Here is a 14,411-nt window from a genome sequence, read left to right as displayed (position 1 = left end):
GTTTCTTTTTAACAAAGAATCTAGGGGAAAATGGTAACCAGCTAGAATTTAAGAACTGTTTTCATGCGTATTTATGTGTTATCTTTTATTCATGACAAGCAATAATGTTTTCCAGTTTGGGGTAGTGATTTAGAGCTTCTTTATAAATCACATTTATTTAAGAAAATGTGAGCTGATTTAAGGAGATAATAACACAGGTGGTGCACATATATAGCAAAAGTTGTGAAGGGGATGTATTAGGTTAGCTGAAATTATTCCACCATCACCTTTTTTTGGAGGTGAACATGTTTTTAAAATCAATCTTACTGCCAACTTGATCTTAGGGCAAAAGTGAAAAGCATCATGCTTATTTTTTTTATATGAAGTAATTAATACTTTAGATTTAAATGCTCATCAAATATATCATGCACAACTATCCTTAATTTAGATTTCCAGGAGAAGCCCTTAATAGTGTCGTATTTAACCATTTGAGTTATTATCCATAATTTCACCTTGTTTTTAGTACTCACACTGGACCTGTTTTTTAAAGCCTCAAAATAGGTTTTCTCAAGGTAAACATGTATTCAGTTCAATGATGAACACAAATGCAAAAGTCTTCAACAGAATGTTAGAAAACCAAATCCAACAATACATTACATTAAGAACCTCATACACCGTAATCAGGAGGTATTTATTCCAGCGATGCAAGAATGATTCAACACCCATAAATTAATAAATCAGATGCACCTCATTAACAAAATTAAGTATAAAAGTCTTATGATTCTCTCAATAGATGCAGAAAATGTTTAACAAGATTCAACATCCATTCATGTTTATGATAAAAGCTTTCAACAAATTGGGGATGGAGGGAATGTACCACAAGACAGTAAAGGCAGTATATGACAAACCCACAGCTATCATCATATTCAACTGTCAAACACTGAAAGCTTTTCCTCTAAGATCAGTAACAAGACAAGGGTGCTCACTCTCACCACTTTTTAAAAATGTTTATTTATTTATTTTGAGAGAGAGTGAGAGAGGGAGAGGGGCAGAGAGGGAGGGAGGGAGGGAGGGAGGGAGAGAGAGAGAGAGAGAGAGAGAGAGAGAGAGAGAGAATCCCAAACAGGCTCCACACTGTCAGCACAGAGTCCAATACAGGACTTGATTCTATGAACCATTAGATCATAACCTAACTCAAAATCCAAAGTCAGATTCTCTACTGACCGAGCTACCCAGGATCCCCATCACCACTTTTATTCAACATAATACTTACTGGACATCCTACCCAGAGCAATTAGGCAAGGAAACAAAAGGTACTCAAATCATAAAGGAAGAAGTAAAATTGTTTCTATATGCAGATGACATGATATTTGGTATAGAAAACCCTGAAGACAACAAACAAAAGCTGCTAGAACTAATGAATTTAGTAAAGTTGCAGTATATAAAATTTATATAAAAAATCATTTGCATTTCTATATGCCAACAACTAACAGAAAGAGGAATTAGGAAAACAATCCCATTTACAATAGCATCAAAAGCAATAAAATACATAAGAATAAATTTAACCCATGAGGTGAATTATCTGCGCACTGAAAACTGTAAAATATTGATTAAAGGAATTGAAGACACAAATAAATGAAAAGATAGTTTGTGTTGATGGATTCTAAGAACTTATATTGCTAAAATGTCCATGCTACTCAAACCCATCTACAGAGTCAATATAACCCCTATCAAAATTCCAATGGCATTTGTCACAGAAATAAACAAAATGATCCTAAAATTTTTATGGCACCACAAAAGACCCTGAAGAGTGAAAGAAATCTTGAGAAAGAAAAATAAATCTGAGGAATCACACTTCCTGATTTCAAACTACATTGCAAAGCTATAGTAATCAAAACAGTACGGTACATAAAAACAGACACAAAAACAGACACATAAACCAATAGAACAGAATAGAAAGCCCAGCAATAAACCCACACATCTATGGTCAATTAATTTACAACAAAGGAGTCAAAAATATATTATATATATAAATTGAGTTGGGAAAACTTGACAGCCACATACCAAAGAATAAAAATGGACAATACAAAAAAACCAACTCAAAATGTATTAAAGACTTGAACATAAGCCTTGAAACCCTAAAACTCCTAGAAGAAAACAAGGGGTAAACTCCTTGACATTGGCATTGGCAATGATTTTTTGGAAGGTTTGACAATAAAAGCAAAGGAGACAAAAGCAAAATAACCAAGTGGGACTAACCAAGCTTCTGTACAGCAAAGGAAACCATCTACAAAATGAAAAGGCAACCAAGGAATGGGAGAAAATATTTGCAAACCATGTATGTGATAAGGGATTCACATTCAAAATATATACAACTCAGTAACAAAATAAAAACCAACTCAATATAAAAAATGGGCAGAGAATCTGAATAGAAATTTTCCAAAAAAGAAATACAAATGGCCAATAGGTACATGAGAAGGCGCTTAACATCACTTACCATCAGGGAAATGCAGATTAAAACCACGAGGTATCAGCTCACACCTGTTAGGATGTCTATTATCAAAAGGGAAGAAATAACAAGGCAAGTATGTGGAGAAAAGGAACCCTTTTTGTTGTGGGTGGGAATGGAAACTGGTACCACCACTATGGAGACCAGTATGGAGTTTCCTCAAGAACTTATATATAGAACTATCATATGATCCAGCAATTCCACTGCTGATTATACATCCAAAGGAAATGAAATCATTATCTTGGAATGCTATCTGCATTCCCATGTTCAGAGCAGCATTATCTACAGCCAAGGTATGAAAACAACTTAAGTGTTCATTGACAAATGGCAAAAGAAAATGTGGCATGTATATATATATATATATATATATATATATATATATATATATATGTATATAGGTATTCAGGTACCATATATATATATGTATATATATACATATATATGTATATACATACATATACATATATATGTATATGTATGTATATACACAGACACACACACATATAATAGATTATTATTCAGCTGTAAAAAGAAGGAAATTCTGCCATTTCCAACAACACGGATGAAACTGATAGGCATTATGCTAAATGAAATAAACCAGACAGAAAAAGACAAACATCAAGTGGTATCACTTATTTGTGGAATCAAAAACAAAAAAAGTTGGGGCATCTGGTATCTCAGTGGCTTAAGCCTCTGACTCTTGATTTTGAGTCAGGTGATCATCTCACAGTTGTGAGAGCGAGACTTGTGTGGAGGCTGCCTAAAATTCTCTCTCTCCCTCGCCCTCTTCCCTCACCCACTCCTGCACACACTCGGTCTCACTCTTTCAGAAAACAAAACAAAACAAAACAAAACCAAAAAAAGGTCAAACTCCTAAAAACACAGAATAGGGGCTGGTGAGTGGGAAAAATAGGAGAGGTTTGTAAAAGGGCACAAAATTTCAGTTATAAAATGAATAAGGTCTGAAGATATAATGGTGACCATAGTTGAGAACATGATATTGCATAACTGACACATGCTAAGAGAATAGAACTTAAATATTATCTACCACTCCCCCACACAAAAGTAATTAATTGATGTGATAGATTTGTTAATTAACTTGATGGGAAGAATCCCTTTGCAATGTATACTGTATCAAATCGTCACATTGTACACTTGAAATACCTTACAATTGTATTTAAGTATATCTCAATAAACCTGGAAAAAATGTTTTCTTTCTTAGCAAAAATAAGTAAATCGTAATTAAACCTTTTGCAGAAACTGAAGTTTTTAAGAGTTTTGTGGTTCTGTGATATTAGACATAGAATTGCATCAAAAAGTACATTTCACCACGGGGCACCTGGGTGCCTCGGTCGGTTAAGCATCCAACTTTGGTTCAGGTTATAATCCCGCAGTCCATGAGTTCAAGCCCCATGCCAGGCTCTGTGCTGACAGCTCAGAGCCTGGAGCCTGCTTCAGATTCTATGTCTCCCTCTCTACCCCTTCCCCACTCATGCTCTGTCTGTCTCACTCAAAAATAAATAAACATTTAAAAACAATTAAAAAAAAAAGTACACCTCACCTCAATAGCACTCTTGGGATTCATCCGAAAGTAATGAAAACTTATGTTCATTAAAAACCTGTACCTAACTGTTCATAACAGCTATATTCTCAATGGCCCCAAACTGGCAACAACTCAGATGGCCTTCAACGGTCAAACTATGGTACATCCATACAATGAAGTACTAATCAGTAATAAAAAGGAAAGAGTTATTGATACATGCAAAACCTGGACGGACCTCAAGGTCATTATGGTGAGTGGAAAAAAAAAAGCCAATCTTAAAAGCTTACATTCTGTGTGATTCCATTTATATAACATTCTAGAAATAAGAAAACCATATAGATGGAGAATAGATTAGTGCTTGTCAGGGGATGGGGGACAGGGACAGGGACAGGAGTGGGTTGGGATGAGTGCAAATCTGCAGAGATAGCAAGAGGGAGTTCTTTTGTGATGATGAAAATTTCTCTGTCTTGATTGTGTCAAGCGATACATGGAATCAAACAGTATGGAAGTATACCTGTACATACACACATGAATGCAGGTTAAAAGAATGTCAAGGGAAATTCTTCTCCTTTTCTCTACTCTTACCAACACTTCTGGCACAAAATGTATGGGGGTTTCCCACCTCCCCCTAACCAATTCCAACTCCCTGGTTACCAACTAGGTATCCTACCATTCAATTCTGACACTACCTGGAGTTAGCACAGAATGCACAGGTTAAAGGTTCAGTTTCCCAAGACTGCCTCCCACTTCAGGTACCAATGACAAGTAGTCCCAAGGTGGCCTATACTTCTGTCTAACTTGGTTACAAATTGGTGGTTCCCATGAACCCCTCCTCAGGTTTAATAATTTGCTGTAATGACTCACAGAACTCCAGGAAACATTTGCTTACATTCACTCCTTTATTACAAAAGATATGAAAGACACAGATGAATAGCCAGATGAAGTGCATAGAGTAAAACAAGGAAGGGTCTTGAGTTCAGAAGCTTCTGTGCCCATGGAGTTGGGTTGTGCTATCCTCCCAGCTTGTGAATCTATTAGCCCAACCAGAAACTCTCCTACTCTCGTTTATGGAGGCTTCCTGATGTTGTCCTGATTATTAACTCAATCTTTGGCTCCCTTCCCTCCCCAGAGGGTGGGAAGTGGGGCTGAAAGTTCCAAGCCTCAGATCATGGCTTGGTCTTTCTTTTGGCCAGCTCTCATCCAGGAGCCCACCGGGAATCACCTCATTAGAACCAAAGATGCTCCTATTACCCAGGATTTTCCAAGGATTTAGGAGCTGTGTGTCAGGACTAGGATTAAAGACCAAATATTAGAATAAAAGATGATTCTAGTGCCTCTTTTACTTTACTGCTATCAAGAAATGTCAAGAGTCTTGGGAGCTCTGGGTCAGGAACTGGGGACAGGGACCAATACATGTTTTTCTTGGTTCACAGAATGAAAAGGAGTCAGATCTATAGTTTACAGTATTCCACCAGTGTCAGTTTCCTGGTTTGGGTTTTACACTACAGCTATATAAGAAGTCATCACTGGGGAATGGATATACAAGATTCTACCAGTTTTATAACTTCCTGTGAGTCTTCTGTAACTATTTCAACGTAAGCAGTTGTTTTTTTTTTTTGTTTGTTTGTTTTTTTTTGCTTTGTTTTGTTTTGTTTAAGTACACTTGATCTTTCCAGAAATGCAATGATTATTTTTAAGACCAGAGACAGGGCATATGCGATTTCTCCTCTATCTACTCAAACATGCACAAGCACAAGCACATTTCTGCTGTCTACCAAAAAGTGTGAGAAAATCATCCACAGGTGTGAACCTGTGTAAATAAACTTTCTGAGAGATGTTAACAAAATCCATTCTTTGGAGATATAACAGACATACTCGGCATAAGCATTAGCTGGTCTCCAGTTTACCTGCCAAAGTTGCAGAAAGAATACTTACGGCCAGAAGGTTTTGAAAGAATGAGGAAAAGCAATACAAACATAGCCTCCTTTGCAGAGAAAACCAGCAGTTGTCAATAGGGTTCCCCTGTTCTCCTCTGCAGGCTAGTCCTGCACTTTGCCCTGCTGGGTGTGCTGCCGTGCTGGGGGGGTGGGCAGGGGGAGGAACATCTCTTCTCTTCTCTTCTCTCCCACCCTCTCTCAGGAAACTCATCACAAATAAAAAACAAGTAGGTGTCAACTGCGGTGAAACTCAAATCCCCCATCCTGATGCAGCTCATTTTCTTGTTTTCTTTCCATGGCCTCTGTCTAATCAGCCACTCTGCATGTGGGCACTCTGTGAGATTGTAAACAGGCATTCTCACATAGTGACCTCCCTTAACTCACTCTAAAATTCTTTTCATCTGAAATCGTGGGACTTCAATCTCAGAAATCACGTCTGAAACAAAAATAACAAAGGGAGCTTCACATAAAGGCAGATTCTCCAGCTCCTTGGGTGGTGCCACTTACAAAACGGTGGAAGGATCTGGAAATCAGCTTTGTTTGTGGAGTGAGTTGTGCTTTGAAGGTTCTGCAGTTGCCAAAGCACCAGAACGCCTTTCCTGTGGCTCTTACCTCTCAGTGCACTTGAGGGCCTAGGTGGGAGCTACAGTCATATTTCAATGAAGGTGAATACTTGGACAGCTCAGGTCTTCCCCAAATCCCTCTTAGCCTTATTCTTGTTACCCATAGGGCACAGATGGCCTGGGCTTGCACAATTCAGTTTACACTTCATGTGAGGCTACATAAAGCCATTAGAGTCATCCGATACTCAAGAAACACGAGCATTTGATTACTTCCGTGGTAAATACAAATCAGGAAGCTCACAAACAATTGTGTGTTTGACAAAAGCAATGGCTTTGATGCAGAAATGGCGCACGATATACTGAAGGACTTGTGACTGACCTGGAGGGGTTTTAAGAAGTTTTGATTCTTCCATTCACACATGGCCAAGCATTAGGCTACTAGCTCTAGGACCATTTTTCAAAGTCTACTCTCCCCTGTTTCACTACTATCCAAAAGTTTTTCTTTTCTTTTTCTTGTGTTTATTTGAGAGAAAGAGAGAGAAAGAACATGAGCAGGGGAGGGGCAAAGAGAAATAGAATCCCAAGCAGGCTCCACACTGTCAGCCCAGAGCCTAACGTGGGGCTTGAACTCACAAACCGTGAGATCATGACCTGAGCTGAAATCAAGAGTCAGACGTTTAACCAAGTGTCCAACTTTGGCTCAGGTCATGATCTCACAGTCCTTGAGTTCAAGCCCTATGTCAGGCTCTGTGTGACAGCTCAGAGCCTGGAGCCTGCTTAGGATTCTGTGTCTTCCTCTCTCTCTGCCTCTCCCTTGCTCGCATTCTGTCTCTCTCCTGCTCCCCAAAATAATAAACATCAAAACCAAAGAACAAAAAACCTTTTCTAATGATGAGGCAGAGAGACTTTTTAAAACAACAGTGTGAAGCATCAGTCTATTCTCAAATAACACTAGCATGCAACTGAAAACAGCTTGAACCCCAGAACTTGAATAGATGCCATGCTTACAGACTGATGTTTGCAGCCTGTTCAACACTCCATGTCAGACATCAAACATCCAAAAACGCATATACTGAAAGGCACTCTTGCTACCCTGAACCAAAAAAATCATGGCCTTCTCCTACTTTTCTATTTCTTTCTTTTTTTAATGTTTATTTATTTTTTGAGAGAGAGAAGGCAGGGGAGGTGCAGAGAGAGGGAGACACAGAATCTGAAGCAGGCTCCAGGCTCTGAGCTGTCAGCACAGAGCCCGACGCGGGGCTCAAACTCACGAACCGTGAGATGATGACCTGCTCTGAAGTCGAACGCTTAACCCACTGAGCCACCCAGGCACCCCTTAGTTTTTTATTTCTGATTTATCAAAAAACTTCAGCAAGTTAAAACAATCCAAACTTATTATCTTATGGTTCTAAAGGTCAGAAATACGATACAGTTCCTGGGCTAGAGTCAAGACGTTGGCAGGGCTGCATTTCTTTTTGAAGGCTCCAGGGTTGAATCTGTTTCCTTACCTTTTCCCGTTTCTAGAGGCTGCCCGTGTCCCTCAAGCCCTTCCTCCATCTTGAAAACCAGCGAGAAGAATTCAAGTCCCTTTAATGCTGAAATGTCTCTGGTTTTCTGCAGGTGAGGATGCTTTTCTGCTTTCAAGCACTCCTGTGAGTAGATTGGATTCACCTAGATAACCCAGACTAATCTCCCCATCCAAAAGTCCTTAACTTTAATCATATCTGCAAAGTCCCTCTTGCCATGCAAGATACATTCACACATTGCAGGGATTGGAATATGGGCATCTTTAGGGGCTGTTATTTTGCCACCACAGGCCCCTGTACAGAAATATGCCAGGCTTCTGGTTTACACTGTATGTCTTAGTCAGTTACACTTTGTATGCTGTAACAAAGTACCATAGACTGCATGGCTTATAAATAGCAGAAATCTATTTCTCACGGTTCTGGAAGCTATAAGTCTGAGAGGAATGTTGGCAGCCTGATCAGGTTCTAGTCATGCCCCTCTTCCAAGTTGCAGACTGTCAATTTCTTTCTTTTTCTTTTCTTTCCCTTTCTTTTCTTTTTTCAGACTATCAATTTTGTATTGTATCCTCACATGATAGAGAGCAGAATGAGAGGAGGCAAGTGCTCTTGTGTCTTTTTATAAGGGCACCAAGCCCATTCAAGAAGGCCCCCACTCTCATGACCTAATTACCTCCCAAAGGCCCCACCTCTTTTTTTTTTATGTTTTTAAAAATTTTTTTTAAGCTTCTTTATTTTTGAGAGAGAGACAGAGCATGAATGGGGGAGGTGCAGAGAGAGAGGGAGACACGGTATCCGAAGCAGGCTCCAGGCTCCGATCTGTCAGCACAGAGCCCAGTGCAGGGCTCGAACTCACAGACTGTGAGATCAAGACCTGAGCCGAAGTCGGACGCTTACCCAACTGAGCCACCTGGGTGCACTTTATGTTTTATGTTTTATTTTTATTTTTATTATATATAGAGAGAGAGTGTGTGCAAGTGGGGGAGAGGGACAGAAGGAGAGAGAGAGAGAATTTCTTTTTTTTTTTTTTAATTTTTTTTTTCAACATTTATTTTTTGGGGACAGAGAGAGACAGAGCATGAACGGGCGAGGGGCAGAGAGAGAGGGAGACACAGAATCGGAAACAGGCTCCAGGCTCTGAGCCATCAGCCCAGAGCCCGACACGGGGCTCGAACTCACGGACCGCAAGATCGTGACCTGGCTGAAGTCGGAGGCTTAACCGACTGCGCCACCCAGGCGCCCCAGAGAGAGAATTTCAAGCAAGCTCCGTGCTCAACGCAGAGCCTGACACGGGACGGGGTTTGATCCCAAGACGCTGAGATCAAGACCTGAGCAGAAACTAAGAGTCCTATGCTCGTTCGACTGAGCCACCCAGGTGCCTCCCCAAAAGGCCCCACTTTTAAATATGAACACACTAGGAGTTAGGATTTCAATGTATGAATTTGAAGGGACATAAACATCCAGTCCATATCACCATAATATGATCTCTTAGTGCTCCCATTTTACCAAACAGAGATAATTCAGTGTTTATGAGGTTACTGAAGTCGACTCTCATCAGCTGTTACTATTCAGAGATTTTAAATCATGCACAGCCCTGTTGTTTTGATGACAAGGTTGTGGCCCTTCTCTCGTTACAACCTGGGAAATTTCCGATCATGTGTTGGGACGTCCATGATGTGATCCGAAAGGAAGAGGGGTTTGCATTTATGAAGTTTCTACTCTTGAAAGAGACTCATCTTTATGAACTATATCACATGGATGCCTTTGCCCTCTGCCAGAAAGTTGGCTTTGGTCAATGGTCTGCACTAGCAGATCAGAGGGTATGATAAGAACTCAGGGAATATGTTCTGTCAGTCCCCATCCCTTTGGGCCCCAGTTTGGCTGTACCTGCTTTCCTCTATCTAAGATTACAGATTTTTTTAAGTTTATTTATTTTGAGAGAGACAGAGAACGTGAGTGGGGGAGGGGCAGAGGGGCAGTGTAGGGCCTAAGGCAGGGCTCCATCCCATGAACTGTGAGATCACGACCTGAGCTGAAATCAGGAGTCAGATGCCCAACTGACGGCAAGCCATCCAGATGCCTCTATTGGCTATGTCCTCTCCCATGGCTATGGATCACTCCGGGTTTCAGGAAGTGTTCCTTCTCCTTGGTCCTGGAGGCTAGAGGTTGTGATGACCCCCGTTGTTGCTGGTCCATGCACGCTTCACCAGTCCTTGCTGATACTGCTTATTCCTGCCCATAACTTGCCAAACACTTGCTTCATTAAACTCTCCTCAATTATCTTGTTTATGTGTGCTGACCATCTCTTGCTGGCACCCTGTCTGACACACCTGGATGTGTCAGCATCTCGTGATCTTGGACAAGTTACCTAACCTTCTCTAACCTCAGTATTCTCATATGCAAAATGGAGATTAAAATAGCTACCTCCTGTGATAGTGGTGACAACGAAATTATTTAATTCATGTACAGCTTAACTTAACACAGTGTTTGGCACATAGTGAACACTTAAGTGTATTTTTGTCAAAATAAAGGAAATGAATTTTCTGAGGAACCGAAAGCTCCATCTGGATCCAAATGTTCCACCACATCATTTCTTAAAAAGTACTTTTGGCTCCAGTGAAAAAACATTATTTTCAGCAAGTATTAAACTAAGGTCCTTGGATTTACCAATAACTAATTGTTAATGATGTTGCTGAAGGTACCCACCCAAACAGTCCTCACATCCTAGGGATGTCCAAGTTCAAGTATCTTTATAATTTGATGTTTCTGGAATTTTCCAGTATGACACTGAGACTCTGCTTTCTAGTTTTCTGGATATAGAACAATTTAAATCATGTAAGCAGAGAACTGTTAGAGTAGAATAGGTAATATTTAGGAAATAAAAGTCTGTCTATAAATCAGCTCAGACTCACTAACTGCTTCTCAGCTTAGTACTCTAAGAATATAAATGTAGAATTTCTAAGAGGACATTCAACTTTTTAAAGGCGATGCTTATCATGGAATCAGGAAAAGAATGAAATGCAAAAAAACTACAAGAAGTCCCTCAGAATTTTGGTACATGCAGACTCAAGTTGAGAGAGACAGGGACAGAGAGATTTTGAATTGGAACTTCCCATGTTACCTTTCCAGATATGGATGAAAAAACTTTTAACAGCTGGCATCAGACTCTTTAGGCAGTATTGCTGTTTTTGGTTTAAGACTATACTCTGAAAGATCATGTTCAGAGGGAAAATGAGGCCCTGAAGGTATGATCTATATTAACTGCTCTGAGTAAAAAAGAACAGCAATTTGGTGGCGAGAGAAAGCAAGAGAATGGAGGGAGCAAAGGTGTGGGTGGGAGACGCATGAGGAAAATCCACAATGGGTGGCTACAGAATATAAAATTTCAGTTGTTTGCCTTGCTGTGATTGAACCACTCTGTCTCCCAATATCTTTGGTAAAGCTTGCCACACACCCAAATGCCTCATCTGTGTGATTTTCTTAAGAAGAAAGTGGGGCTATAGTCCACATTGGGAAAGAGAAATGGGGGATACATCAGAGAAAGAGGAGTGGGGGTAGGAAGGTCAGACAAAATGACACTAACAGGTCAGCAGAAGTGGGAATTGCAAGCAGATCTATCCATAGAAACATGAGCTCCAAAACCTTGGTGAAAATATCAGGGAGAGCATTAGACTTCTCATAGGACAGAGAACAAAGAATTTAAACCCACTTTATTTAAATCAGAAAGGGCAAGATTACCTCAGCTGATATCTGAATTATAATTTGTCAGGGATCCAAGTGAAAAATAGAAATTTGAAATTAGACCCACTGGTGTCAATCTGTTAGGACAATAAATATTTTGACTGCTAGTATTTTCTAGACCCTTTATTTCAATAGTTCTTGCTGAATCTATACTAAAAACAGAGTAAGAATTTCAAGCCTATTAAAAGGTTAGTCAAATTTTTTTTCTTTGATAAAAGACAGCCATTGCTAAAACACTGTATCAACTGCTGGGCAAATGCAGTTCATGGCATTGTATTTAATCATGTGAATACTTTAAAATGTCTTTTTTGGTTAGTTATTAACTGTCAAGCATTTATTGACTTCCAAATCTATGCTAGCACATGCAATGACTACAAACCATTGTCTTATCCTGTGATAGCTCACTATTTAGGGGTTAACTATGAAATACTGGATGACATCAGTGTTCACTATTCAAGATCACTGTTTTCAAGAAAATAGAAAGGCACGTGCCCACCCTACACATGCACAGACACACACACACACCCTCTTATTTTGGGAGTCTACAGGTTTTTACAGTGATCTCTAACCCCATGGAGTTTGCATTGATTACAACAGTTGCTTAACTTTCACAATTTATAATGATCGTAGCCTCTTTGACAGTTTTTGTGGAGCTTAAGACTTTCGCCCAGGGCTTATGACTTCACACGTTTCTCTGAGCCTAGAAAAGCCGTTTTTTCTAGGTCAGTGTCTATCAAAGAACCCAGATTCTGTTGGACCACCTCCGGTGGAAGTGTTGATGTTTGGAAGACTTTCCATACTTACCTCTTAGCCTGTGTAAAAGGTGTAAAAATCGAATATGTCCTTCTTTAGAAAGACAACTGACTGAGCAATTTAACAAGAGAGTTTCTCCAACATAAGGGAGATCTTTAATGGTGAGAATAAATTTTTGATTCTCATTCATCATGTTCCCTTGGTTTCATTATATGAAAGTCCCTCATACTTACCACCTACTTTTCTGAAAATCAGTGTGCCCAGAGGAGTTACAGATATGTAAAGAGACAAAGCAAGCAAGTTCCAAATATATATATATTTGGAGTAACTTACTAGTGACGTTTAATTTTATGTGTCAATTTGGCTAGGCCACAGTGCCTAGATTTTGGTCAAACATTATCCCAGATGTTTCCATGAAGGTGTCTTTTGGATGAGATTAACATTTAAACTGATAGACTTTAGGGGCGCCTGGGTGGCACAGTCGGTTAAGCGTCCACTTCAGCCAGGTCACGATCTCGCGGTCCGTGAGTTCAAGCCCCGCATTAGGCTCTGGGCTGATGGCTCAGAGCCTGGAGCCTGTTTCCGATTCTGTGTCTCCCTCTCTCTCTGCCCCTCCCCCGTTCATGCTCTGTCTCTCTCTGTCCCAAAAATAAATAAACGTTGAAAAAAAAAATTTAAACTGATAGACTTTGAGTAAAGCACATTACCCTTCATAGTGTGGGAGAGCCCACCTCAGATGAATCAGATAAAAACATTAATAGAACAAAGACTGACCTCCCCTAGCAAGAAGGAATTCTGCCAGCTGCCTTTGGACTCAAACTACAACTCTTCCCTGAGTCTTCTGCCTACTGAATTTACCCATCAGATTTTGGACTTGTCAAACTTTTAAAACCACATGAGCCAATTCCTCAAAATAAGTTATCTGTCTGTCTTTGTCTCTCTGTCTCTCTGTCTCTCTCTTTCTGTTTCTCTCTTGACAGATAAATAGATATAGATATAGATACAGATCTATAGATATAGATATACGATCTATATATCCTGTTGGTTCTGTTTCTTTGGAGAACACTAATATACTACCAAAGTCATTTTTATAATTTAGTAGAAGTAACACCCATAACAACAGGTTTCAGTCAAGTATTCACACTTATCTTGCAGGATTATTCTAGAGAAAAATGCACATTGTAGATTGTTGTAGATTAATTTTTGAAGTATTCCAGGTAATTCTAGTTTCAGCTCAATCTCCTGAAGCAAAGGTTGCAGCTCTAAGCAATTGCACTAGGCAGTACTCATGCAACCAATATTTGGGAAGTGCCTATTTTATGCAAAACACTGTTCACTTTAAGTGCTGAGGACAAAGAAGTGAATTAAAGAGACAAAAATCCCAGGGCACCTGGGTGGCTCAGTCGGTTAAGTATCTAACTTTGGCTCAGGTCATGATCTCATGGCCCGTGAGTTCAAGCCCCACATCAGGCTCTGTGCTGACAGCTTGGAGCCTGGAGCCTGCTTCAGATTCTGTGTCTCCCTCTCTCTCTGCCCCTTCCCCTTCATGCTCTGTCTCTCTCTGTCTCAAAAATAAATAAACATCAAAAAATATATTTTTTTAAAAAAGAGACAAAAATCCCCGTTCTCATGGAGTTTGTATCCTAGTGGAAGGGGATAGATGACAAATGAATATATATTAGTCAGACGGTGATGAGGATAAAGAAACTAAAACAGTCACTCTGCTTGAGGGTGGAAAGTGAGGAGATAATTGTGTTTGTGTGATTTCATATAGGGTGTTTGGCGTAAGTGACATTTCAGCAAAGACCTAGATGTAATGAAAGAGAGAATCATGGAGATTTATGAGTAGGAAGGGTTCTAGGC

The sequence above is a fragment of the Felis catus genome, chromosome A2, assembly GCF_018350175.1.
Source record: "Felis catus isolate Fca126 chromosome A2, F.catus_Fca126_mat1.0, whole genome shotgun sequence".
Taxonomy (NCBI): Eukaryota; Metazoa; Chordata; class Mammalia; order Carnivora; family Felidae; genus Felis; species Felis catus.
Note: the sequence above shows the minus strand (reverse complement) of the source record.